This window comes from Carettochelys insculpta, chromosome 27 (assembly GCF_033958435.1).
Source record: "Carettochelys insculpta isolate YL-2023 chromosome 27, ASM3395843v1, whole genome shotgun sequence".
Classification (NCBI taxonomy): Eukaryota; Metazoa; Chordata; order Testudines; family Carettochelyidae; genus Carettochelys; species Carettochelys insculpta.
This window is the reverse complement of record NC_134163.1, coordinates 3848940-3875190: the sequence shown is the minus strand read 5'-3', so window position 1 is coordinate 3875190 and position 26251 is coordinate 3848940. Positions and strand designations below refer to the sequence as shown.

At 47.0% G+C, this 26251-nt stretch overlaps 1 protein-coding gene across 3 annotated transcripts in view; it reads right to left on the bottom strand.

The window, feature by feature from the left end:
* MARCHF2 (membrane associated ring-CH-type finger 2) overlaps positions 1-24725 on the bottom strand; it is a 101514-nt gene extending 76789 nt beyond the window's left edge. The window contains exons 1-2 of one of the 3 annotated variants that reach the window (XM_074978151.1): positions 24585-24725; positions 23861-23937 (exon numbers count right to left, since the gene is read on the bottom strand). The gene's annotated coding sequence lies outside the window, so the exon portion shown is untranslated. Of the gene's footprint in view, positions 1-23860; positions 23938-24537; positions 24565-24584 lie in introns of those variants that run through there. The other 2 variants (XM_074978153.1, XM_074978152.1) reach the window with 2 other exon arrangements.
* Positions 24726-26251: the final 1526 nt, after the last annotated feature.

Below are 26251 nucleotides of genomic sequence, written 5' to 3'. Positions count from 1 at the left end.
TGGAGTGCAGACATGCTCAGGGCTGGGCATACTCCTGCCCTTACCCGTGACCCCAGTCTCCAACCCCACCACTCACAGGCCCTGCAGTGACAATACCTCTAGCAGCAGGCCCAACTCCGCCTGGGGCAGCATGGGTGGCCAGGGCTGGGCCTCACCAGTCCTGGTACCAGAGCTGTGAGTGGGACAGGCTTTACCAGGTGGAGAGCAGTGCCTACGGTTACCTTGCTCATCCCGAACTGCTATTTAGTTTACTTGATCTCAATTGTCTGTTTCTGGAACTAGCAGCTGCCTGCAGGTTGCAGTGCATTTTACTACAACAGCACTGTCAAAGAGCTTATAGTGCAGGTTTACACACCACACCTTACTCCTCAGCCTGGAGCCCAATGTACATTCACAGTGTACACTTACTCCCAAAAGGAAAGAGATTTTCTTTAAATCACCTTATATTGATATTGGTGCATATAAAACACAATCCTATCCCTGGGTCAGTTTTCTGAGGTACATATAGATAAATACTGTCATTTACCTATCAAAATTACACTAAACGGAAATTATCTTACCAGCTATCGCTATCTGCATTACAGTTCCATAATAATTGCAAAAGTTACTGTTTAAGTATTTTAAGCAAACCCAATGTATTTGCATTCTTCTTGTGTAACTTTATTTAAATGTTAATAAGCCTTCTTCAAGAACATTAGCAAATTATTGCTCAGTTGTCCAATCATGTTCATACACCTGTGCCATGCATACCAGTCACCACGGGGCTCGGGGAAGGGGTGCACGGTCCCGCTCAGGGTGGCTGCAGCCCACCCACATGACCATCGGCCCCAGGGCACAGGCAAGCCAGAGAGCCCCACTCCCCTGACTTCAGAGAGCCGACGTTCAGCACTCAGAACCATGCAGCCTGGACAGCACCACGGGCCGCTCCCGGCACCCAGATGGGGAACTCTGCGATGCGGTCCTTGCAGGGCCCCCCAGGATGGAGGGGAGGGGAAGTTAATGGGGCCTTTGCTGGGGACTAATGACTCGTTCCTCTCCTGCTTATGTCTCCACAGCTCCAGCAGCTGGCAGCCAGACCAGCCTCATGACGGTCCTAGGAAGCCCAAACGACGAAGGGCAAGGGAGAGCGGCCTGGACCCCAACTGGAGAAAAGTATGGAGCCACCACCAAACCGGCCGCCGGCCATGGCAGGGAGGGGGAGGAGGAAGTGGCGGCAGCAGGTGAGGCAGCCCACATGGAGGCCCTGCAGGACCTGACGAGTGTGATGCAGGAGTGGCTCACCATGGAGCAGCAGGCCCGGATGCCCCGACAGAGGCTGTGGTCAGCCACCCGGCCCCTGGCCCAGCCGCTGCCCCATTGCGTGTCACTCCCGCCCCCATCCCCACCATCCTCCATTGCCTGCACATCCCGACCACCCTGCTCCCCCATGCCACTACCCCCCGCCCCATGAGCCCGACCTCAATGTCCTGTTCCCACCCCACCTCTCCCCAGCCAGCCTTGTGTGCCTGGCCCACACATCACTGGCCAGCTGGAAGCCTTGGCCCCCCCAGCACCCGCTTCCCCCATGCCAACCTCGGCAAGCCCCACTGAAGGGTAAGGCTCCCCACTTCGAACCCAGGCCCCCAGGGCCTGCAGGGTGCGCCCCCAGGGCCACTGCTCCCCTGCAAATACTTCCCTCCGGCCTCCCATTAGCTGTTCCCCCTCCTGCCTGCGCATAGTTCCCCTCGGCCCCCTGATAACTGTCCCCTCTCCCACCTGTAAATAGTTCCCTCAGCCATAGAAGGGCGCAGTTAATGTTCAATAAAGAGTTTATTGCGTTTTACCATGTTCCGCGTGCATGTGTGCAGATTGTAAGGGGGTGGTCACCATGGCCCCTGCTTGAAGGCCTGGCACAGAGCCTCCCATACCCACAGCCCGTCCTGCTGGGCCCCACATGGGGCTGCTCCTACCCATGCCCCACATAGCAGCCCACACCTCCACAAAGGGCTCGTGTTTTGCTTCCACCAGGTTTTGCAGGGTGCTGCAGGCTCCGACCACTGCTGGGATGTTGGGGAGGCCCACATGCAGCCTAGGGTGGAGGCATCTGCTCTACTGTATTCTGGGCTTGGTTCAGCCGCTCATTAAAAACATCTTAGCTAGGCTGTGTGTGCCCTGTGTATGGCCTCATCAGCCAGGCCTGCAGGGGAAGGCTGCGTCTGCCACGATGCAGGGCAGCATCATGGTGTCTGCAAGGGGGAGCTCCCACCAGGGAATGGAGCTTCCCTCAGCCATGCAGCATCCCAACCCTGAGTTCCAGAACATCCTGGCATAGCAGATGTCCTGTAAGCGACTGTTGGCCTCAATGAGTGCCTTCAGGACCAATGAGCAGTAGCCCTTGCTGTTTGCATGGGCCCCACAGCGGTGCTCTGGAGCCCAGATGGCAATGTGGACCAGCTGCCTCAGGAGCATGTTGTTGACGGCCTGGACCACCTGCAGGGTGTGAGGGGGCAGTTAGGGTTATTGAAACATCTACAAAGAAGCCTACAACTATACAAGTCATGGGAGGAGTTGACAATCCACTTGGATTTAGTATGAAGCATGGGAAGGAAAGCCAAAAGGAAGCTGCCCTGCAGATGACTCTTCTCTCACCCAAGACAACCACTCAGTTTGGTATATGGAATGTTAGGACCATATATCAAGGGGGGAAAGACAGCACAGATTGCAGCCTAGATGAAACTGGACAAGCTTCCAGTTGGGCTTGTGTGAGACAAGATGGCTACAATCTGGGCAGCTATGCGTGGCAATGGATGAAAACCTCATTTATTGAGGACGTGAAGAAGAGGGTGCATCACACACATAAGATGTGGGCTCTATGTTATCAAGAGAAGCATCCGGTGTTTTAATGGAGTGGACAGCAGTATCAGAGCCAGAATCTACACCAAAGTGCAAAAGGTACTAATTGTGCAATGTTATGAACCAACCAATGAAGCAGCTGAGGAATGTAAAACTGTCTGAGAAACTACAAAGTGTGGTGAACCAGAAAAGCAAAAAAAGGATATGTTAATTTTGATGAGCAACTTCAATGTGAAAACTGGACACATAAATAAAGGTAGAGAACAGACTATGGGAAAAGAACGCCTAGCCAACACGAATGAAAATGGAGAGCGCTTCAGTGACTTTTGTTCCTTCAACAGATTGACAACACGTGGTAGTGTTTTTCCACACAAAAGAATCCATAAACTCACTTGGGTTTCACTGGCCCACCAATCAGAAAACCAAATTGACCAAATCTGTATCAGCAGTTATTTCAGAAGACCCATGCATTAGAAGACCCATGCAGGATGTCTGTGCTAGAAGAGGAGCAGATGCAGGTTCAAACCACCATCTGGTCACAATAAAACTCAAATTCAAGTTCAAGAGATACACCACAACAGTGACTAACCTGAGACTGAGAATCAGCATGGAGCAGCTGAAGATTTAGAGACAAGAAGCAGTTTCCAAGTGGAGCTGTCTAACAGATATGCACTTCTGGCAAACCTCACCCCGAAAGATGCTACCATGGAACAAATTTGGGAACACACCAAGACAACCTTGAAAGAAACCTGTGGTAAAACATTGGGAAAGATGACAAGATGTCACAAAGAATGGATCACAGCAGAAACTCTGAGAAAAGTGAAGGCACGAAAGGACAGAAAAGCAGCAGTCAAACAAAACAGCAAAACAAGAGCAGACAACATGGAAGCTAAGACTCTATTCAGAAGCCAACAAAGAAGTTAAAAAGGCTGTAAAATGGGACAAGAACTTTGTGGAAAACCTTGCACAACAAACCGAACAAGCTGTAGAACAGAGAAACTTGAAAGAGCTCTATATCACATGGAAGCTAGCTGTGTCATGGCATACAGTGGATCAGCCAGTACAGGATAAGGAGGGGCATGTGTTAACAAACCAAAGTGAGCAGCTCAGTGGATGGAAGGAATGCTTTAAAGAGCCACTGAACCACCCTGCCCACATGGAACTACCTGATTTACCACCTGCAAACATACTGCTGCAGATTAAACAGCAGCAGACCTACAAAAGAAGAAATCAGAAAAGCCACTGTCCATCTGAAAAGCGGAAAAGCACATGGTTCAGACAACATCCCTGCAGAAGCAATAAAGGCAAGTAGTGAGACATTAGTCATCATGATGTATAATCTAGTTCAGAAAATCTGGGACACTGAATAGATCCAACAAGACTGGAAACATGGCTACCTTATCAAGCTTCCAAAGAGAGGCAACCTGAAGGCATGCAAGAACTGGAGGGGCATCAGGTTACTGTCGATTCCAGGAAAAGCATTCAATAGGATTCTCTTGGACAGAATGAAGACAGAAATTGATAGATGGCTCAGGGAAGAGCAGGCCGGCTTCCCAAGTGAGAGCTCCTGCACTGACCAAATAGTAACTCAGTGTAATCACAGAACAGTCGCCGAGCGGAACTCGCCCCTGAGCATAACTTTCATAGACTTTGAGAAAGCCTTTGACAGCGTTGATAGAGAAACTGCTGCAACACCCCATCCACATTTATTAACTTGGTATATTCAAGGTGTGAACTTCAACGTACTAAGTTGTTCAACAGTGTCTTGGCAGACTCCTCCAGCATACTGTTGGGAGTGTGACAAGGGTGCTTATCATCACCATGCCTGTTCTTGATCACAAGGCAGCTCTAATATCTTCTAAGGGAATTCTCTGAAGCAAGGGAAAAAATAGATAGTGACAAGTCTACTGACAAGTCAGCTGCTGTGACCTGAACAGCATGTGCCATGTTTGCCCTCCCTCTGGAAGACAGAAGGGATTTTGTACGTACCAAGTGCAAACTGGTCACCATCTTGGAAGTCACTGTTAGAATACTTGAGGTGCAATCATCAACCCTTTGGTGCATCGGAGAAGGTGAAAACTTCCTCAACAGAAGGCAGCATTTAGTCCTGCAGGCATGGCAGGCTGAGCAACCAGTGAGAGCAGTACAAACCGAGGAAGAAAACTGGAAGTATGTAACCTCCAGGAGAAGAAAGTCAATTCAGATATCTCCAGTTCTGGTGGAGGTAAGCAACCATTTTCAGGATCTCTGCATCGGTGATACAGCAAAGAATGCTGTGGCAGTGACCTCTCAGGGAAAGAATCAGAGGGATGACCCACTGACTGGAAGGCATGGATGCATAGGCCTATGAATGGGAGTTCTACAACCACCACCCCCAAGAGAAGACGACAGGTGGCGATGGTCAGGGACTCCCTCCTCAGAGGGATGGAGTTATCCATCTGCCATCCAGATCTGAAGTCTCAGGACATTTGCTGCTTACCAGGAGCTAGAATCCAGGAACTTAGAGTGTCTTCCAAAAACCATCAAACCTGAAAATTACCCCTTCTTACTTCCCCATGTAAGAACCAATGACACAGTAAAGAAGGACCCTGAGTAAACCATATGTAACTCTGGGAAGAAAGATCAAGGAATATGGAGTACAAGTGGTGCTCTCGTCCATCTTCCCTGTTGAACGAAGGGGTCCATGTAGAGATTGTCAAATCGTGGAAGTAAATGTGTGGTTGCACAGGTGTGTTGAAGAGAGGGCTTTGGTTTCTTTGACCATGGAATTCTATTTCAGGAACAAGCATTGCTAGGAAGCGATGGGATCTACCTAACAAAGAGAGGGAAAAGCATCTTTTACTGGCAGGCTTGAAAATCTCCTGAGGAGGGCTTTCAACTAGGTTCGTTGGGGGATGACAACACAAGCCCCGAGGTAAGTGGGGAAGGAAGAACAAAGGAGAACATCTGGTTTGAAAGAAGAAAGCAGGCCAATCAGCTAATTATCAAAGATGTTTGTACACAAATGCAAGAAGCCTGGAAAACAAACAAAGAATTAGAGGCCCTAGCACAGTCAAAGTAGTATGAGGTGATTGGAATAATGGAGACTTAGTGGGATGACTCGCATAACTGGAGCGCTGTCATGGAAGGGTATAAACTTTGGGAAGGACAGGCAGGGGAGAAAAGGAGGAGGAGTGAAGCCATATGTGAGAGAGCAGTATGGATTGCTCAGAGCTCCAGTATATGGAGGGAGAAAAGCCAGATGACAGTCTTTGGGTTAACTTTAGAAGCGGAAGCAATAGAGGTGATGTTGTGGTTGGTATCTGCTATAAGCAAGCAGATCAGATAGATGAGGTAGACAAGGATTTTTTCAGACAACTAAGAGAAGCTTCCAGATCACAGGCCCTGGTTCTCATGGGAGACTTTAAATCACCCTGATATTTTTTGGGAGACCAATACAGCCACACACAGACAACAGAACTTTTTGGAGAATGTGGGGGACAACTTCCACGTAAAAGGGCTGAAGGAACTGACCAAGGGCCATGCACAACTTGACCCACTGCTCATAAAACACGGAAGAACTAATAAGAGAAATAGGAATGTGTGGCAACCTTGGCTGCAATGATCATCAGTAGATTTCAGGATTCTGACAAAAGGAAAAAAGGAAAGCAGTAAAATACAGACCCTTCATTTCAGAAGAGCAGACTTCAACTCAGAGAAAAGATGGGCAGGATCCTCTGGGAAGTTCATATGAAGGGGAAAGAAGTTCAGGAGAACTGGCAGTATTTTCAAGAAGAAGTCTTACTGAAGACGCAGGAACAAACCATCCCAATGAGCAGTAAAAAAAGTAAATATGGTAGGCAACCAGACCAGCCTGGCTTACAAGGGAAATCCTTGGTGAGTTTAAACTCAAAAAGGATGCATATAGGAAGTGGAAACTTGGACAGATGACTGAGGAGGAGTATAAATATATAGCTGGAGAATGCCAGTGATAATCATAGAATCATAGGGCCGGAAGGGACCTCAGGAGGTCATCTAGTACAGCCCCCTGCTTCAAGCAGGATCAACCCCCACTAAGTCATCCCAGCCAGGACCGTGTCCAGCCAGGACTTAAAAACCTCAAGGGACGGAGAATCTACCACCTCTCTAGGCAACGCATTCCAATGCTTCACCACCCGCCTGGTGAAGTAATTTTTCCTAATATCTAACCTATACCTCTCCCTCTTCAAACTTCAGACCATTACTCCTGTTCTGCCATCTGACACCACTGAGAACAGTTTCTCACCCTCCTTTTTAGAGCTCCCCTTCAGGAAGGGGAAGGTTGCTATTAAATCATCCCTAGGTCTTCTCCTCTGTAAACTAAACAAGCCGAAATCCCTCAGCCTATCCTCACAGATCTTGTGCTCCAGCCTCTTAATCATTTTTGTTGCCCTCCACTGAACCTGCTCCAGCACATCCACATCCTTTTTGTACTGGGGGGGTCCCCAAACTGGACACAATATTCCAGATGTGGCCTCAACAGTGCCAAAGAGGGGAAGAACTACTTCTCTAGATCTGCTCAAAATGCTCCTCCCTAATGCACCCTAGCATGCCATTAGCCTTCTTGGCTACAAGGGCACACTGTTTACTCATACCTGGCCTTTCATTCACCATAACCCCTAGGTCCCTTTCCATTATACTGCTGCTGAGGCAGTTGGTTCCCAGCCTATAACAACGTTTGGGATTCTTCTGTCCCAGGTGCAGGACTCTACACTTCTTTTTGAACCGCATCAGATTTCTTTTGGCCCAGTCCTCCAATTTATCCAGGTCCCTTTGGATTCTCTCTCTACCCTCCAACGTATCAACCTCTCCCCCTAGTTTTGTGTCATCTGCAAACTTGCAGAGGGTACAATCCAATCCCTCATCCAGGTCATTAATAAAGATGTTGAACAATTTTTTTTAAATCAGGAAAGAGAAAGCACAATTGGAACTGCAGCTAGCAAGGAAGGTGAAGGGAAACAATAAGGGTTTTGACAGGCATGTCAACAGTAGAAGGATGATCATGGAGGATGTGGGGCCATTACTGGAGGAAGGAGGTAACATGGTTACAGATGATGTGGGGCAGGCTGAAGTACTCAATGCTTTTTTTGCCTCAGTCTTCACAGACCAGGGTAGCTTCCACATTATGGGCTAGACAATGCAGTATGAGAAGGAAATGGGCAGCCCTCAGTGGGGAAAGACCAGGTTAAGAGCTATTTAGAAAAGCTAGATGCACACAAATCCATGAGTCTGGATTTAATGTAGCCAAGGTTGCTGAGGAAATTGGCAAATGTCATTGCAGAGCCTTTGGCTATTATCTTTAAAAACTTGTGGAGACTGGGAGAGGTCCTGGATGACTGGCAAAAAGGTAAATTTAGGGTCCCTCTCTGAAAAAGGAAAGGACAATCCAGGGAACTATAGACTGGTCAGTCTTACCTCAGTCCCTGGAAAAATCATGGAAGGGATCCTCAAGAAACCCATTTTGGAGCACTTGGAAGAGGGGAAGTGATCAAGAGTAGTCAACATGGATTCAAGAACGGCAAGCTTCTAAGGACAAATACGAAGTACTCTACTTAGGAAGAAATAATCAGCTTCATATGTACAGAATGGGAAGTGACTGTCTAGGAAGGAGTACTGCGGAAAGGGATTTAGGGGTCATAGTGCACCCCAAGCTAAATATGAGTCAACAGCACGATGCTGCAAAAACACACAAACATGATTCTGAGATGCATTAACAGGAGTGTTGAGAGCAAGACACGAGAAGTCATTCTTCTGCTCTACTCAGCCCTCAGTAAGCCTCAATTGGAGTATTGTGTCCAGTTCTCGGCACCACATTTCAAGAAAGATGTAGAAAAACTGGAGAAGGTCCAGAGAAGAGCAACAAGAATGATTAAAGGTCTAGAGAACATGAGCTATGAAGGAAGACAAAGAACTGGGCTTGTTTAGTTTAGAAAAGAGAAGAGTTAGAGGGGGCATGATAGTGGTTCTCAAGTACCTCAAAGAGGGTTACAAGCACTAGGGAGAAAAATTTTCCTCCTAAGTATCCGAGGATAGGACAAGGAGCAATGGAAATTTAGGTTAGACATTAAGAAAAAGCTTCCTAAATGTCAGGGTGGTCAAACACAGGAATAAGTTACCTAGGGAAGTTGTGGAATCTCTATTGCTGGAGATATTTAAGAGCAGATTAGACGGACACCTATTGGGGATGGTCTAAATGGTGTTTGGGACTGCCAGGAGGGCAGGGAACTGAACTCGATGACCTCTTCCGGTCCCTTCCAGTTCTAGTGTTCTATGGTTCTATGATTAGGTAATTGGCTCTGTGGACATGGGGAAGTCAATGGATGTGATATATCCTGATTTTAGCAAAGCTTTTGATATAGTCTCCCACAACATTCTTGCCCATAAGTTAAGGAAGTATGGATTGGCAACATGGACTATAAGATGGATAGAAAGCTGGCTAGACAGTCAGGCCCAACGGGGAATGATCAATGGCTGAATGTCTGGTTGGCGATCAGTTTCAAGTGGAGTGCTCCAAGAATCAGTTCTAGGGCCAACATCATTCAATATATTTATTAAAGACCTGGAGGAGGGGATGGATTGCACCATCAGCAAATATGCAGATGACACTAATCTAGGGGGAGAGGTAGATATAGGGTCTAGAGTGACCTAGATAAATTGGAGGATTGAGCCAAAAGAAAATCTGATGAGGTTCAACAAGAATGACAAGTGCAGAGTCCTGCACTTGGGACAGAAGAATCCCAAATGTTGTTACATGCTGGGGACCATGTGGCTAAACAGCAGGGCAGCAGAAAAGGACCTGGGGATTACAATGGATGAGAACCTGGAGATGAGTCAACAGTGCATTCTTGTAGCAAAGAAGGCTAAATGGCATATTGGGATGCATTAGGAGAAGCATTTCCAACAGATCTAGAAAAGTTTTATTTTCTTCTAGTTGGCACTGGTGAGGCCTCATCTGGAGTACTGCATCCAGTTCTGCCCGCCCCCCGCCCCCCATATAGAAAGGATGTGGATACACTGGAGCGAGTCCAGCTGAAGGCAACGAAAATTATAAGGGGGCTGGAACACATGACCTATGAGAGGTTGAGAGATTTGGACTTATTTAGTTTGCAGAAGAAAAGAGTGAAGGGTGATTTGACAGCAGCTTTCGACTTCCTGAAGGGGGGCTCTAAAGAAGATGGAGAGAGGCTGTTCTCAGTAGTGACAGATGGCAGAACAAGGAGCAATGGTCTGATGTTACAGGGGGAGAGGTGTAGGTTGGATGTTAGGAAAAACTATCAGGAGAGAGGTGATGCACTGGAATGCTTTACCTAGAGAGGTGGTGGAATCTCCATCCCTAGAGGTTTTTAGGTCCCAGCTTGACAAAGTCCTGGCTAAGATGATTTAATTAAAGTTGATCCTGCTTGAGGCAGGGGAAGGGGCTAGACTAGATGACCTCTTAAGTTTCCTTCCAGCCATAGGATTAATGGTTATTTCTCAATAGCCATATAGTGTGGGATTTCCTAAACTGCTGCCTGCGAGTATTAAACTGAAGTCAATTTATATGATTAAAGTAAAAATGTAACTATACAACTATTTTAAATAAATACACAGCTTTCCACAATGAGTGTATTTTGGAACCGTTTTCCAGCAAACACCTCTTAGTTTCACTTCCCCAGCAACTGGAGAGATTTAAAACACATATGCAGTTTATTTAGGATCATTTATCACAGTGGGACATGGGCTTGACTCATTTCCCTGCCCCCCCCGCCCCCCCCCCCACACTCCCTCCCCCTCCCCTGCTCCTGCCCTGGCAGCCAGGAAGCCAAGCTGCTCCTCTCCAATATTATAATCATGCTCGGAAATACTATTTTCCCCCTCCCTGTTCAATTTGTATTATATTTGACTACATGGCATTTCCAGTCTTTCTGAGAATAAAAGCCTTGCTGATCTGCATGGAGGAAACAGTACAGATAAACAAAAAGTTTGGAGGCAGCAAGTTAAGTGGGGGGAAGGGGGAGTCTAAAAGAATTTTAATTTATCTGTCAAATTACTGAAAGCATTTTCTAAAAATGAATAGCTCACACCTACCACCAGTCCCCTGAAGAAGTGGGACAGAAAGCTCACACTTTGGGTTGGGTTTTGGGGCAGGCTGCATTTAAGATATAGAAGTTCAAAGCATCAGCATTAGTGCCAGGTCTCTGCTCAAAGAGTGAGGGGCAAAGGGAGCTGGGGGGGGGGGTGTGTGTGGAAAAGAGTGAGCCTGGAGATTCAAGACTGGGCTCTGTTCAACCTCCAGATACTACAGACCCACGAGTATTCAAAGGGATCCCTTCATACCAATCTGCAGGACTGCCAGCAAGGGGAACCCAATTTGATCTATTCCATCTTTTCTATGGCATTACATACACACGTATGAGATCACGCAACTGAAGACTGACAAAATGCACATGCACAATAGAGAGCTGGAGTTCTCTGTACAAGCTTAAGTTAGCACTGGCACTTCCTGACGTGAACTCTGAACTGTGCAACACTAGTGTTCATTACCAGGTCTGTTTTGTGTTTAATCTGAGGATATGACCGTGAACTGGGTAACAGCCAACCTCGTTCTGAGTTTGTTCAGTCAAGGAGCGTAATACCACCTTACAAAAAAAAAGGAAGCCCCTCAAGTATGCCTTTTTGAAACAAGCTCAACCACACAGGCATAACTATCCAAGCATGGACAGCCATACAGTGAAATGTATTAGAATATATTTTAATGGGGTGTATCCCAGGGATGGCTTAACTATCTCCTACAGGAATCAGACTCCTTTCATAATTTATAACTAGTGTGGGTCCTTTCAAGATCCATAGCCCCATCTCTTCTGTGTTATTCCAGCTCAGTCCATTGTGTCCACTAGACCTAGGTGTGACACCTTGCATTTTATAGAAATGTGTACCCCTGCATTACTGTAATAGACTGTTACCTCTAGCTGAGTTACCGAAGTCCTCAAATCATTTAATTACTTAAGGTTTCAGAAAATCTGCCATTTACACTAGTCTCAAGTTGCAAGTGATCAATGTGTCCTGCTCCACAGGAAGGTGAAAATGAGCCTTGACAGGTTATTCTACAAACTAGCACGTGTGTTTCTGTACATTCATAAGTTTGACCAGTTATGCCAGACAATTCTCTAAATCAACAGCAACATAGTCTGACATGAGATTCAGTAGGAGTCCACAAAGTCAGGAAGAGAGAACTGGCATAAAAAACAAACAATTATAAGAAAAATCCTTTCAAATACAGACATAGTATTTATGTCTGCATAAATTTAAGAATGAAGAATGAGTTTCCAAGTGCTTTTCTTCATCTGGTGTCACTGCATCATATTAGTTTCTTGAACAAAGAGAAAATAAGAATGTTATACTGTCTTCCAAAACCTATGCCACTTACAGCATCCATCCTTCATAGACCACTTGAATAACATGCTGAAAGACTCTGGAAAGAGGTTAACACCCTCAACTCCGATTGAAGTCAATAGTAATCCAAGATTATCAACACCTTCAATAATTAAGCCCAAGGTATTCTTCAAGTATAGCATTGGATACAGAATGTTTAATTCCAATGCTTTCAAAAACTTAGCTAGTTAGTGTTAAACAGAGCAGCTACGTCTACACTTACGAAAAAAAAAAAAACTTCGAAATGGCCATGCTAGTGGCCAAACTGAAGAATACTAATGAGGCACTGAAATGAATATTCAGTGCCTCATTTGCACTCCACCAGTCACAGCACTTCAAAAGTGCCACAGTTCGCTCACCTGCAGCTTGTCTACACTGGGATCCTTTTCAAAAGGACCCTGCTAACATCGAAATCCCCTTACTCCTATCAGTTGGATTTTGATGTTGTCAGGGTCCTTTCGAAAAGGACCCCCGTATAGACGAGCCTAGAGCAAGAGAATCATGGCACTTCCAGCGGAATGCTAATGAGGCACTGATTATTTGTTTCAGCACCTTATTAGTATTCTTCGATTTCGCCATTAGCATGGCCATTTCGAAGTTTTTCCTAAGTGTAGATGTAGCCAGCATGTATGATAGCCCACATTTTAACAGTTCATACCCTGTTTAAACGTAACAAGACTTCCGAGGAGGGGCTAAAAATTGTTGGAATTACTTTAATTCTGGGAAAGATACATTTTGAAGGAAAAGAAATCTCCAGTTCCTTACAAGAGGTTATCAGCATTATGTCATAAATACTTCTCTCTGTAGGATGTTTACATCAATGATTTTTGAGGGATGTGGGGGGAGTTCACTTGATTCGTTGTTAAAGGTCAAAAAAGCAATACTCAACTTGCCTAAGCACCAGAATCTTCAATTTACTAAGAAGTAGTAGGTTAACCTCAGGTCACAATACTTCACACTTGTATCAGTTTTCTTAAGACCACAAAAAGTAAGTCTTACGAGCCCAATAGCCCTTCTTTGCAAAATGAGAAGACAGACACAGATGGCAAAGTCAGTAACAAAACCCCACGATTTCTAACTCTGTTCACATGGTTAGACTAAACAGCACAGTGGGCTCAGCTATCTTTTCTAGGCAGTAAGTCTTCCAGCATGTGGTCTGTAACACTCAAGGTCCCAAAGTTTGTTTTCCGTAAAATGCTTATTACAGTAGTCATAAAACCCTAGAAGCATCAGATTGGAAGGGACCTCAAAAGATCTAGTCCAGTCCCCCACATTCAAGGCACAACCAAGAAATAACTAGACAGTTAACAACAGAAGTTTGTCTACCTGTTCTTACAAGCTTCCCATGTTGGAGATTCTACAACCTCTCTCAACCAGTTGTTCAAGTGCTTAACTACCCTGTCAATTAGGAATCTTTTCCTACTATTCATCCAAAAACTCCACTGCTGCAATTTAAGACCACTGCTTCCTTGTCCTATCCTTGGAGATTAAGGAGAAATTTATTTCTTCCCCTTTTTCATAACAACCTATTTCTGGAACAGTGTCACACCGCTGACTCATATTTAGCTTTGCATTTGTCCTTACTTAACTTCATCCTATTTACCACAGACCATTTCTCCAGATCATTTTCCAATTGTAATCCTATCCTTCAAAGCACTTGCAACCCCTTCTAGCTTAATAACATTCACAAACTTTGTCATTTTACTTTCTATGTCATTATCTAAATCACTGATGAAGGTACTCAACAGAACCAGTCCCAAGCTGACCACTGTGGGACCCCAATCGTTACGCCCTTACAGCATGACTATTCAACCAGTTATATATCCACCTTATATTAGCCCTAAGTTGTATTTTCCTAGTTTACTCATAAGAATGCCATCTGAGATCATCAAATGCTTTAGATCTGGCCCAAGATATCACTCACAGTTAATTGAGTAAACAGAGAACACTAGAACTGGAAGGGACCTTGAGAGGTCATTGAATCCAGCCCCCTGCCCTCACAGGAGGATCAAGCACAGTCTAGACTGGGGGCGTGCAACCTTTTTTCCATCAGGGACACATGGAATTTTATTACATGTTTCAGGGACTGAACACAAAATAGCCCTAAACCATGCCTTTCGCCCCCAGGCTTAAGCCACTTGCAACCTCAAAGTGCTCCCCACTTGCCCCCATGCTTAACCCCCCCACACCCTATGCAGCCCCAAACCACCCCCCTAACCCCATGATTAACTTATTCAGGAGGTCTGCATGCTGCTGTCCCCTCTGCTCCTTCCCCAGACCATCTCCTGTTCACTGCAGTTGCGTGGTTGCCCCAGCTCTCCTACTCCCCAACTACAAACACAGCAGCAGGAGGAGATGCCAGTACCCTGCCACACTGAAAGACTAGAACTGAATTAAATTGGTTTAATGGCTGGATCCCTCCTGCCAGCCATCAAATCAGCTAAATGGAGTTCTGCTCCAGTGTTTCTCCCCTCCCCACCCAACTCCTTTATTAAAATAAGTATTTATTTAAAGTATCCCTCTTTCAAAATAAAAGATAAGTTGTAAGTATCCCCAATACCCACAATTTTCAGACATACAAAATCCCCCACTCTCCTCTCAGCAGCACATAGATACTACAGGAACTTTTTGGAGAACATCAGGGATAACTTCCGGGTACAAATGCTGAAAGGATCAACCAGAGGTCATGCACAACTTGACCTGCCGCTCACAAACAGGGAAGAACTAGTAGGAGAAACAGAAGTGGATGGCAACCTGGGCTGCAGCTATCATGAGATTTCAGGATTCTGACAAAAGGAAGAAAGGAGAGCAGTAAAATACAAACCCTTCATTTCAGAAGAGCAGACTGACTCCCGGATAGAAATGATGAGCAGGATCCCGGGGGAAGTTAACATGAAGGGGGAGAGTTTTCACGAGAATCATAGAAAAATAGAGCTGGAAGAGACCTAAAAAAGAAGCCATCAAATCCAGCCCCCTGCCCTCGACAGGGCCAAGCCCATCAGATCAGCCCAGACAGGGCTGAACTGGTAGTATTTTAAAGAAGTCTTATTGAAGGCACAGGGACAAAAAAAATCCTGACGTGCAATAAGAAAAGCAAATATGGCAGGCAAACAAGGGAAATCCTTGGTGAGCTTAAACTCAAAAGATGTGTGTAAGAAGTGGAAACTTGGACAGATGACTAAGGAGGAGTATAAATATATGGCTGGAGAATGCCAGGGGGTAAATCAGGACAGCAAAAGCACAATTGGAATTGCAGCTAGCAAGGAACGTGAAGGGTAACAAGAAGGGTTTCCTACAGAAATGTGAACAATAAGAAGGTTATTAGGGAGAGTGTGGGACCATTACTGGATGAGAGAGGTAACCTGGTGACAGATATAGGAAAGGCTGAAGTACTCAAATGCTTTTTTTGCTTCAGTCTTCACAGATAACGTCAGCTCCCAGACTATGGCAATGCAGTGTAGAAAGGAGCTAGGGAGACCTTGGTGGGGAAAGAACAGGTTAAGAGCTATTTAGAAAAGCGAGATGACACACAGAGCCATGGATCCGGATTTAACGTATCCAAGGGTACTGAGGGAATTGGCAGAGGTCATTGTTGTGCTTTTGGCTACTATCATTGAAAACTTGTGGACATTGGGAGAGGTCTCAGATGACTGGAAAAAAGCAAATGTAGTGCCCATCTTTAAAAAAGGAAAAAAAGGACAATCCAGGGAACTATAGACCGGTCGGCCTTACCTCAGTCACTGTAAAAATCATGGGGGAGATCTCAAGGAATCCATTTTGAAGAACTTGGAAGAGAGGAAAATGATCAAGAGTAGTCAACATAGATTCACCAAGGGCAAGTTATGCCCAACCAATCTGATTAGCTTCTATGATGGGGAAACTGGCTCTGTAGACATGGGGAAGTCAATGGATGGGATATACCCTGATTTTAGCAAAACTTTTGATATAATCTCCCACAACATTCTTGCCCATAATTGAAGGAAGCATGGATTGGATAAATGGACTGTAACATGGACAGAAAGCTGCCTAAGCAGTTGGGCCCAGCAGGTAGTGATCAATGGGTGAATGTCTGGTTGGCAATCATTTTCAAGTGGAGTGTTTCAAGGATCGGGTCAAGGACTGATAATGTTCAACATCTTTATTAATGACCTGGATGAGGGGATGGATTACACCATCAGCAAATTTGCAGATGACACAAAGGGGAGAGGTGGATATGTTGGAGGGTAGGGATATGGTCCAGAGTGACCTCAATAAATTGGAGGATTGAGCCAAAAGAAATCTGATGAGGTTCAAAAAGGACAACGAGTGCAGAGTCCTGCACTTGAGACAGAAGAATCCCAAGCATTGTTACATGCTGCTGGAGACCAACTGGCTAAACAGCAGTGCAGCAGAAAAGGACCTGAGGATTACGGTGGATAAGAAGCTGGAGATGAGTCAATAGTATGCTCTGGTAGCAAAGAAGGCTAACGGCATAGTGGGGTGCATTAGGGGAAACGTTTCCAGCACCCCTAAAGACGTTACTATTCTCCTTTATTCAGCACTGCTGAGGCCTCATCTGGAGTACTGCATCCAGTTCTGGGCCCCCCAGTATAGAAAGGATGTGGATGCTTTAAGCAGGTCCAGCAGAGGACAACGTAAGTGATTAGGTGGCTGGAGCACATGACTTATGAGAGGCTGAGAGATATGGGCTGATTTAATTTGCATAGGAGTGAGTGAGGGGCAATTTGACAGCAGCCTTCAAACTTCCTGAAGGGAGGCTCTAAAGAAGATGGAGAGAGGCTGTTCTCAGTAGTGACGGATGGCAGAACAAGCAGCAATGGTCTGAAGTTACAGAGAGGGAGGCTGGATATTAGGAAACTTTCAGTAGAGCGGCGAAGTACTAGAATTCTTTACCTAGAGAGGTGGTTGAACCTCCACCCCTGGAGGTTTTTAAGTCCCAGCTTGACAAAGTCCTGGCTGGGATGATTTAGTTAGGTGTGATCCTGCTTTAGACAGGGGGTGGACTAGATGATCTCCTAAGGTCCTTTCCAGCCCTAGGATTCTATGATTCTGTGTTTTCCAATATCAAAGTTAAATTGACTGATCTGTAGTTTTCTGGGTTGTTCTTATTTCCCTTTTTATAGATGGGCTCTGTATTTGCCCTTTTTCAGTCTTCTGAAATCTGTCTCGACTTCCAGTACTTTTCAAAGATGATAGGTAAAGGCTCAGAAAACTTCTCTATCAGCTCCTTGAGTATTCTAGGATGCATTTTATCAGGCCCAGGCGACTTGCAGAGATCTAATTTTTCTAAGTAGTTTTTTTTTTTGTTTTTAAATCTTCTAAAGCTACCCCCTTCCCACTAGCATTCACTATGTTAGGCACTGCTTCATCAGACTTCTTGGTGAAGACCGAACAAAGAAGTCATTAAGCATCTCTTCCATTTCCAAGCTTCCTGATATTGTTTCTCTCCTCACAAGTGGTGGGGGCCTACCCTGTCCTTGGTCTTCCTCTTGTTTCTAATATATTTATAGAATGTCTTCTTGTTACTCTTTATGTCTCTAGTTAGTTTGAGCTTGCTTTGTGCCTTTCTAATCTTGTGTACAGGTATCGTTTGCTTATATTCATCTTTCGTAATCTGTCCTAATTTCTACTTTTTATATGATGTCTTTTTGATTTTGAGATCATGCAAGATCTCCTGGCTAAGTCAAGGCGGTCTTTTACCATGAAATACTCTTTTCTCACAAGAGCCATGAAATGGTTAAAAAAAGAAGTCTTTTAAAATATGAAGGGTAATGGGTACAGGTCACATCTCAGAGCTACTGTTGCAGGCACTCTGCAGACTTCTGTCAATGAGGCTTTCCAGGACACCACAAAAGTTCCACCTTTGGTCACACAGGCTCTGTGCTGTTGAGGAGGAGTGAAAGGCTCAGGAAAGGAGAAAACTCATCTGGAGCAAAGGGAAATAATCCTATAGCTGGGACCTGCCTTACAGATGACATTGGGATATCCTCTCACACTGATGATACCTCTCTGGGGGAGGGAGCTCCAGTCATTAGGAAAGGACAGGTGTTAGTAATAGGGACTTGATCATTAGAAACTTAGACACCTGGGTTTGCAGTGACCAGGAGGACCATATGGTGACTTGCCTTCCTGATGTGAATGTTGCAGATCTCTCAAGACATCTAGATAGATTTATGCGTAGTACTGGGGAGGGACCAGTGGTCATGGTACATATAGGTACCAATGACAAAAGGAAGGATAAAAAGAGAGGTCTTGAAGGCCAAATTTAGGGTGCGAGTAAAGAGACTGAAATCCAGGACTTCCATGGTAGCTTCCTCCAAAATTATTCCAGTTCCATTGCAGGGCCAGGTAGACAGGCAGAACTGCAGAGTCTCGATGTGCAGATAAGACTATGATGCAGGGAGGAGGAGTTTAGATTCATTAGGAACTGGGGAAACTTTTTAGGAAGTTGGAGCGCATAGAGGAAGGATGGGTTCCACCTAAACCAACATGGAACCAGACTGTTGGCACTTAATAGTAAAAAGGAAACCATACCCCAAACTGTCCTCCCCCAACTAAGGGCAAGCAGGAAGGGCTAGGACTAGTGACCGAAACCCCAAACCAGAGACAGGCAAGGCGCTGGGGGAGGGGGGAGCCACAGTCTGACTCTTTCCCCCAACTGTGGGACAGGCGAGGGGGGCCAGGAGCTGAAGCCCAAGCCAGCCTCCACTCCTGGACAGGCAAGGGTCCTGGTAGCCACATCCCAAACTGCGCCCCCACCCTACAAGGACAGGTGTCGGGGGCTGGGATCTGCAGCCTGACCCACCACCACTCTGAGAACAAGCAAGGGGAGCCCATGAACAGGAAACAAAACAAAAACAAAAACCCCACTTCAGTTAAGGACCCAAGCAAAGACAGGTACATCTGCTAATAATGCAATAAAATTTAACATCCCTGTGGTGGGAAAGACACCATAGCAACCTAACACTGTGGCATTTAGTTTCAGAAAGGGAAATGACAGAAAAATGAGGAGGTTAAACAGAAATTAAAAAGGTACACTGCCAAAATTCCTGCAAGCTTCATGGAAATTTGTCCCAGATACCACCACCACCACCACCACCACCACCACCACGGCTTAACAACTGAGATAAAAAGGCTTTGTTTTAAAAAGTGGAAGTTAAATCCTATTAAGGAAAATAGAAAGCAACCTGGAAGGGGAGTGTGGGTCAGTGAACAGGGTGAGCACTGGGGTGAGATGGGCAGGGATAAATGCTGTCAAATGAAGAGTAAAAATATAATAAGGAATGCAAAATGGAGTCTGAAAAACAGTCAAAAATTTAAAAAGTAACAGCAGAACATTTTTAAGTACACTCATCCCTCACTGTACGAGTGCGGTTGGTTCCCAAATTTCTGCTCATAGGCAAAAACTCATAAGAGGAACACTAACTTCCTATTAAAATACATGTAAAGGTCTCTGATTGGTTCCTAGGGCTCCTAACGCCCAAAAGGAGTGGCAGCAGGTGGCAGTGCTTTTGAAAGGTGAGTGAACCTTGGGTTGGAGAGGGTTAAAGGCTGGGGGTAGTTTGGGGCTGTAAGCGGGAGGGAGAGTGAAAAACTTGGGTTGGGTCCATGGGGGGGGGCAGTTCAGGCTGCTGTGGTCTGGGGCCGTGGGTGGGGGGGAGAGGAGGAGGATCAGGCTGCAGGGGGTACAGAGGTTGAGGGAGGGTCAGGCTGTGGGGAGGGAGGTCAGGTGGTGGGGCGGTACAGGCAGCAGCAGGGTACAGGCAGCAGGGCCAGTAAGGGGGTCTGGCTGCCACAGCTCGGGGTTGCGGGGTTGGTGGGAGGGTCAGGCTGCGGGTAGGGTACAGGCAGTGGGAGGGCAGGGGGAAGTCAGGCTGCAGAGCCTAGGGGGGGTCTGGCTGTGAGGCCAGTGGGGGAGGGGGATCTGGCTGACGCAGGTTGGGGCCGCGGGGGGCATCAGGCTGTGGGGCCGCAGAGGAGTCAAGCTGTGAGGGGGTCAGGCTGTGGGGCTGATAAGGGGGTCTGGCTGCTGCGGTCTGGGGGGCGCACAGGCAGCAGGGGAGTCTGGCGGCACGGCCACGGGGGCGGGGGGGGGTCAGGCTACGGGAGAGGTCTGGGTGGAGGGCCATGGGGGGTACAGGCAGCAGGGGGATCTGACTGCAGAGCCACGGGCGGGGCGGGGGCGGCGGTCAGGCTGCAGGGCCGGTAAGGGGGTCTGCCTGCCATGTTTTGGAGCCACGGGGGAGGATACAGGCGGCAGAGGGGTCTGGCCGCAGGGCCTGCAGGGTGTCAAGCTGCCATGGTTTGGGTCCAGCAGGGTGGTCGGGCTGCAAGAGGGTCTGGCTGCCGCAGTTTGGGGCTGTGGAGCCACAGAGCTTTCAGGCTGCTGCAGTACGGGGCCACGGGGGTGGGTTATGTTCATATTAGTGGTGGGGAGTTCACTGGTCAAGTGAACTAAGGGAGGTATGTGTGTCCCTTATTTAGGTGAGTACTCGTAAATAAAAGTACTGTTTAATGAGGGAATGAGTGTAAATGAGAAGCACGAAGCATGGTAAATAGCCGGGGGGCCACTAGAACGAGATGCTAAAGAACCACTCAAAGATGATAAAGGTCATTGCAGAGAAACTAAATAAGTTATGTGTCTAAAGGAGAATCCCAAACCTGAGCCATTCTTTTTAGGTGACAAATCTGAGGAACTGTTGCAGATTGAGGTGTCATTAAAAGGAGGTTTTAGAACAAATTGATAAACATAATAGTAACAAGTCACTGGGACTGAATGAGATGGCCTTCACCAAGACTTCTGAAAGAACTCAAATGTGAAACTGCACAACTATTAACTGTGGTTTGTAACCTATCCTTCAAATCCTCTTCTATACTTAATGACTGGAAGACAGCTAATATGATGCCAATATTTAAAAAAGTGCTGTAGAGGTGATCCTGGCAATTACAGACCCGTAAGTCTAACATCATAACCAGTAAATAAGAGTTTTTCAGCTTAGAAGAGAGGCAGCTAAGGGGGTGGAAATGATAGATGCTGGTGTGGAAAAAGCAGGTAAGGAAAATATAATTTATTTGTTCCCATAACACAGAAACTAGGGCTCACTACATGAAATTAGTGGGCAATGGGTTTAAAACTAACAAAAGGAAGTCGTCCCAACTCCCCCATGCAGAGCCCAGTAGGCCTGTGGAACTCCTTGCCAGAGAATGTTATTAAGACCAGAACTTCAACAGGGCTCAAAAAAGAACAAGATAAATTCATGAAGGTAAGATCCATCAATGGCTATCAGCCAGGATGCATAGAAATGGCGTTTCCAGCTTCTGACAAACAGAGGCTGGGAATAGGTAACAGGAAAGGGATCACTAGATGATTGCCTGTTCTGTTTACTCCCTCTGGGACATCTGGCACTGGCTACTCTCAGAAGGCAGGATAATGAGCTAGATGGACCTTTGGTCTGACCCAGTCTGGCCACTCATATGTTCTCTGCATTGGTTATACTTGGCTCACATTTCTGAGGCTCTCTTTGAAGCCTGTTAAACTGTGCAGTGGTACAGTTCTGTTGCTGTATCATTTTAAATGATAGAGGGGTTCTCCCATTGCTGTATTTAAACCCTATTGTTCCATTAACCTAGTGCTGTCTGCACTGGGGGTGAGGTTAAGTCTGTTACTAATGTAGACATAGCCAGACAGATAGCTGTGCTAGTCTATATACTATGAAAACAAAAAAGCAGCCCAGTAGCAGTTTGAAGACTAACAAAATAATTAGGTGAGCTTTCGTAGGACAGACCCGCTTCTTCGGACCACAGCCATACCAGAACAGACTCAATATTTAAGACACAGAGAACCAAAAATAGTAGTCATAGTTGACTAATCAAATTTTTGTCAACCATGACCACTATTTTTGGTTCTCTGTGTCTTAAATATTGAGTCTGTTCTGGTATGGCTGTGGTCCGAAGAAGCGGGTCTGTCCTACGAAAGCTCACCTAAATAAATTATTTTGTTAGTCTTCAAAGTGCTACTGGGCTGCTTTTTTGTTTTCATATGTCTACACTAGAGACCTTACTGTGTCACTACTGAGCTGCTACAAGGTCTGCTGTGCAGCTGCTCTGCTTCCAGCATAACTACTTCTTATTGGGAGTAGTATGGTTTATTTTGGCTCTTGCTGACGGCGCTATCCTCACTGGTGCTTTTGTAGGTGAAAATTATGTACATTGGTGGTGTTTTTCCACATCCCAACTGACAAAAGTTTTTCCAACAAAAGTGCTAGTGTAGAAGCAGTATTAGCCATATTGCTCAGGGGTGTGCATTTTGGAGGACATAACAGGATCTGATTAGAAGAGACAGCAGTATTCATTCTGACACCACTGAATAAATTCAGTCCTATTAAGCACATACACACTTTAGATTGCTCTGAAACACATCTGGATCCTACTTCAGAAAGAGATCCTTGTTCCTTCTGAGTAGGCAAAGCCAGTCAACAACAATGGATCCATACAACAAATAATACAGCCTCTTCAGAGTAGGCAACCTATGAGGTTCCTGGAGAATGAAACAGTCCACAAGGTCTTAAGAAGCCATACCTTGATACCAACACACACTTTCTACTAGTGCCCTGTCTCCAACTTTCCCCCATTTAGCCTTGCTGATGTGCAATCTCCACAATCAGGTTTCAATCTATGATGCGACACAGAGACAAGCCCTAAAAGCTAGTCAACAACCTCATTATGGCAACTGAAAGAACAAACCTTGAAACTGATGCCATCCAATCACTTTGCAGTATTCAAGGTAGTCAATTACAAGATGATGTAGATCTTACAAGGCTTATCCTGTGTGGACGGTGCAGCATTATCGTGGCTGCAATTTCTCTTATAGATTGTAGCTACTGCCCATCTCCAAGAGTATGCACATGCACATATCTGCAGTAACCAGTACTGCCTCTGCTTCCTTCCACTCCAGTACGAGAGCTCATGGATAAGTTGCAAGGAAACATAGGCTCAACTATCAATAATGTAATACCACCTAGTCTTGTATCTCCTCAGCAAAGGTTATAGACTCAACACCACCAGGTGCCACACTGCTTGTATGTTTCAGATGTAGCCATTTTAGTTTGTTTCAGCAAAAACAACAAGGAGTCTGGTGGAACCTTAAAGTGCCTATGTGAAGTCAACACCTAGACAAAAGGAGATTTGTTCACATTGACCACAGGCTACAGCTGAAGAGCAGGGTTCACTATGGAGAACAAGAACAATCTTACTCTATTTGGCGACAGAACCCCAGAGAAGTTTGAGGGTGCACGCAATTAATTTAGACTATGCTGGGTTTCACAGACTGCAAAGAAAATAAGATCCTAGTGCTCCCCACCCCCAGAGTCTTACAATTAAAAAAAAAAACCCCAAAACACAGAACACTAGAGGACAAACATCAAAAGGTCTAATCTAAAAGTGACACTTGGAGGAACCTATGGGTTTTATTTCCATAGCTCACAGGAATGTTGGGAAGAGAAATACATTAAAGAGTGAAGTGCCTTGAGATCTAATGAAAAGAATTGTAAGAGTTAAGCACTATATTACACATTTTAATCATGGAACTAAATATACTTACAACAACCCACTACTGACTTTGTAGATGTTTTGAAGAGGAGAGGCGTGAAATCTTATCCAGCATGCCAAAGCGGGAACCTTAAAATTCAGACCAAGAAGCAGCATTCAGATCAATGGCAGCATTAAAGACAGAATACCAGAACCTTAAATGGATGGGGAACAACTACAGCTGGAAAACAACGCATTAAATGCTCTACCAAGCAGATAGGAATCCCAAATTTCACTGGACAACTGGACAGATTAACAACCTAGCAACCTGGGGGCAATGCTAGCACAACCAGCTCTTGTATTGTGCCTCCCAGAAAATCTGCCTTAGCCTAAGGACGTTCAAGGCTGGAAGTATCTAGTTGAGATACAACTGACTTGACATTACCCCCACCAGCTACTCCAGGCCAGGAAGCACCTCAAATAGCGTATAGAATAGCAGCAGCTTCTCCAACACCAGTCTGGGGCTCCAGAGCCCTCTAGACCAGCCCTCCCCTCTCAGCTCTCCCGTTTCCATCCGGGGGGAACCCACCCAGGCTCCCCTCAGCTCCCCAGAACACTCTAAGCCCCCTCGGGGCCCTGTCAGCACCCCGCCAATCCCAGGTCCCCCGCCCCGCCCCGCGCACAGCTCTGCTACTTCACCACCCCGCGGCACGGCCCGCCAGCCCCGCTCCTCCCCACGAGCCCACTCACCCCCGGGGGCCCCGCACGCTTCCTCCCCGGCACTGCACCCCCCTCACCATCCCAGGCGCCCCCGGGGCCTGCCACGTGACTCCCGGCCGGTCCCGGTGCCCCGGGCTGAGCCTCAGCGGGGCCTCAGCCGCCCCATATCCCGGCTTCTGCGGCCGCCGGGCGCCGCCTACCGCTACCGCTACCTCCCCCCCGCTGTCACGGCAGACGGAACAACGCAGGCGGAGGGCCACCTGCGCCCGTACTAGCCAATCAGGACACGGAAGTACACACACGGCAGGATATAGCACCCAATCGTCTGCCACAGCTCACTGTAGACGTCATGGTACAGACCTGATGGACACAACCAACAGCCAATAGCAACCTGGGAAACAGCGCAATCCGGCCATTGATCTGCAGAGTACTGAGGGGCAGGGACAGGTCAGGATCGGCCCGCCCAGGGATAGAGATGGCGGGACCTAGAGCCAGGGGCAGGGGCTGATCCCCTCCCCCACAGAATCGTAGACTCCGAGGGCTGGAAGGGACCTCAGGGGGTCATCGCGTGCAGCCGCTGCTCCCCCGCGAGCCCTGTCCCTAGCCGGGGGGGAGGGGCTGCCTGAGGGCGCCCTTGGCCGGAGCTCAGCACGTGAGTGGCCAGTGCGCGCTAGGCCCCGCGGCGGGGCGGGGCAAGGCAGCCGGCGGACGGGTTTCCCGCGCGGGCCCGGCAAGGCTCTCTGGCAGCGTCAGGCTCCCACCGCCCCGCAGCAGCCTCAAGACTTGGCCCGTCTCCGGCAGCGCCGCTTCGCCTGAGCGCTGCCCCCGCCTCGCTTTTAGCAGGCGGGGTGGGGGCTCCGGGCAGGGCTAGAGGTGAAGGCGGGAGGGGGTTGGGCGTGGCCTCCGGGCACAGTGCTTAGGACAGGAGATCGGGATACGATTGGGTGGGGGAATAACGCACCGGCTTGTGCCTTGGCCCGCTAAACCCAGGGTTGTGGGCTCGAGCCTGGAGGGGGCCATTTCGAGATCTGGGGCTGATAGATTTCTAAAGGGAAGGTGCTTCGCCCTGCCAAGGGGGCAGGAGAGTGAACTCGACAACCTCCCGAGGTCCCTTCCAGCTCGATGTGATGAGCGCGTATAGCATCAGCTCACCGGAAGCAAGGGGTGACAGTGCTTTTCTCAGGCAGCTTCCAAAAGTGGCTATCTGCACGAGAGTGCAAAGGGCTGCAGGTGTGATGCTAAGGCCGGGAGGAATGTGTCTCCCAGAGATCACGTGCATAAGAATGAAAAGGTGTTCATGTCTGATACCTTTTCAGGCAAAGCCTAATGGGTAGCAAGTAAACCATGAGATTTGGTCTATTGTAAACATGTAGTTGTAAAATCACAATTTAAGCAGAGTTGTGAGATTTCACCAATGCTCTGGGTTGTTGTGGGAGAGAGGGCAGTCACCATACCTGCATAAGACATTGATTACACAGGGCTCCCTGGTTTAAAGTACTGTGAAGGAGAGGGATGCTGGTTGAGCCAGCTTGCTCAGTGTCTTGGTCCTGCCTATGCCTCGGCCATATAACTGTAAGACTGATTTGACTAACTCTCCCCTATGTTGAAAAATAGAGCTGGATATGAGGGTGGTTGTGAAACCCCCCACTAGAGACACAGAGCTGAAATCACAAGGCTCTGCTTCAGGGCAATCCCAAGCAGTGGGGTTGGGAGCAATGATGGCAGGCAGGCAGCCCGTAGGAGG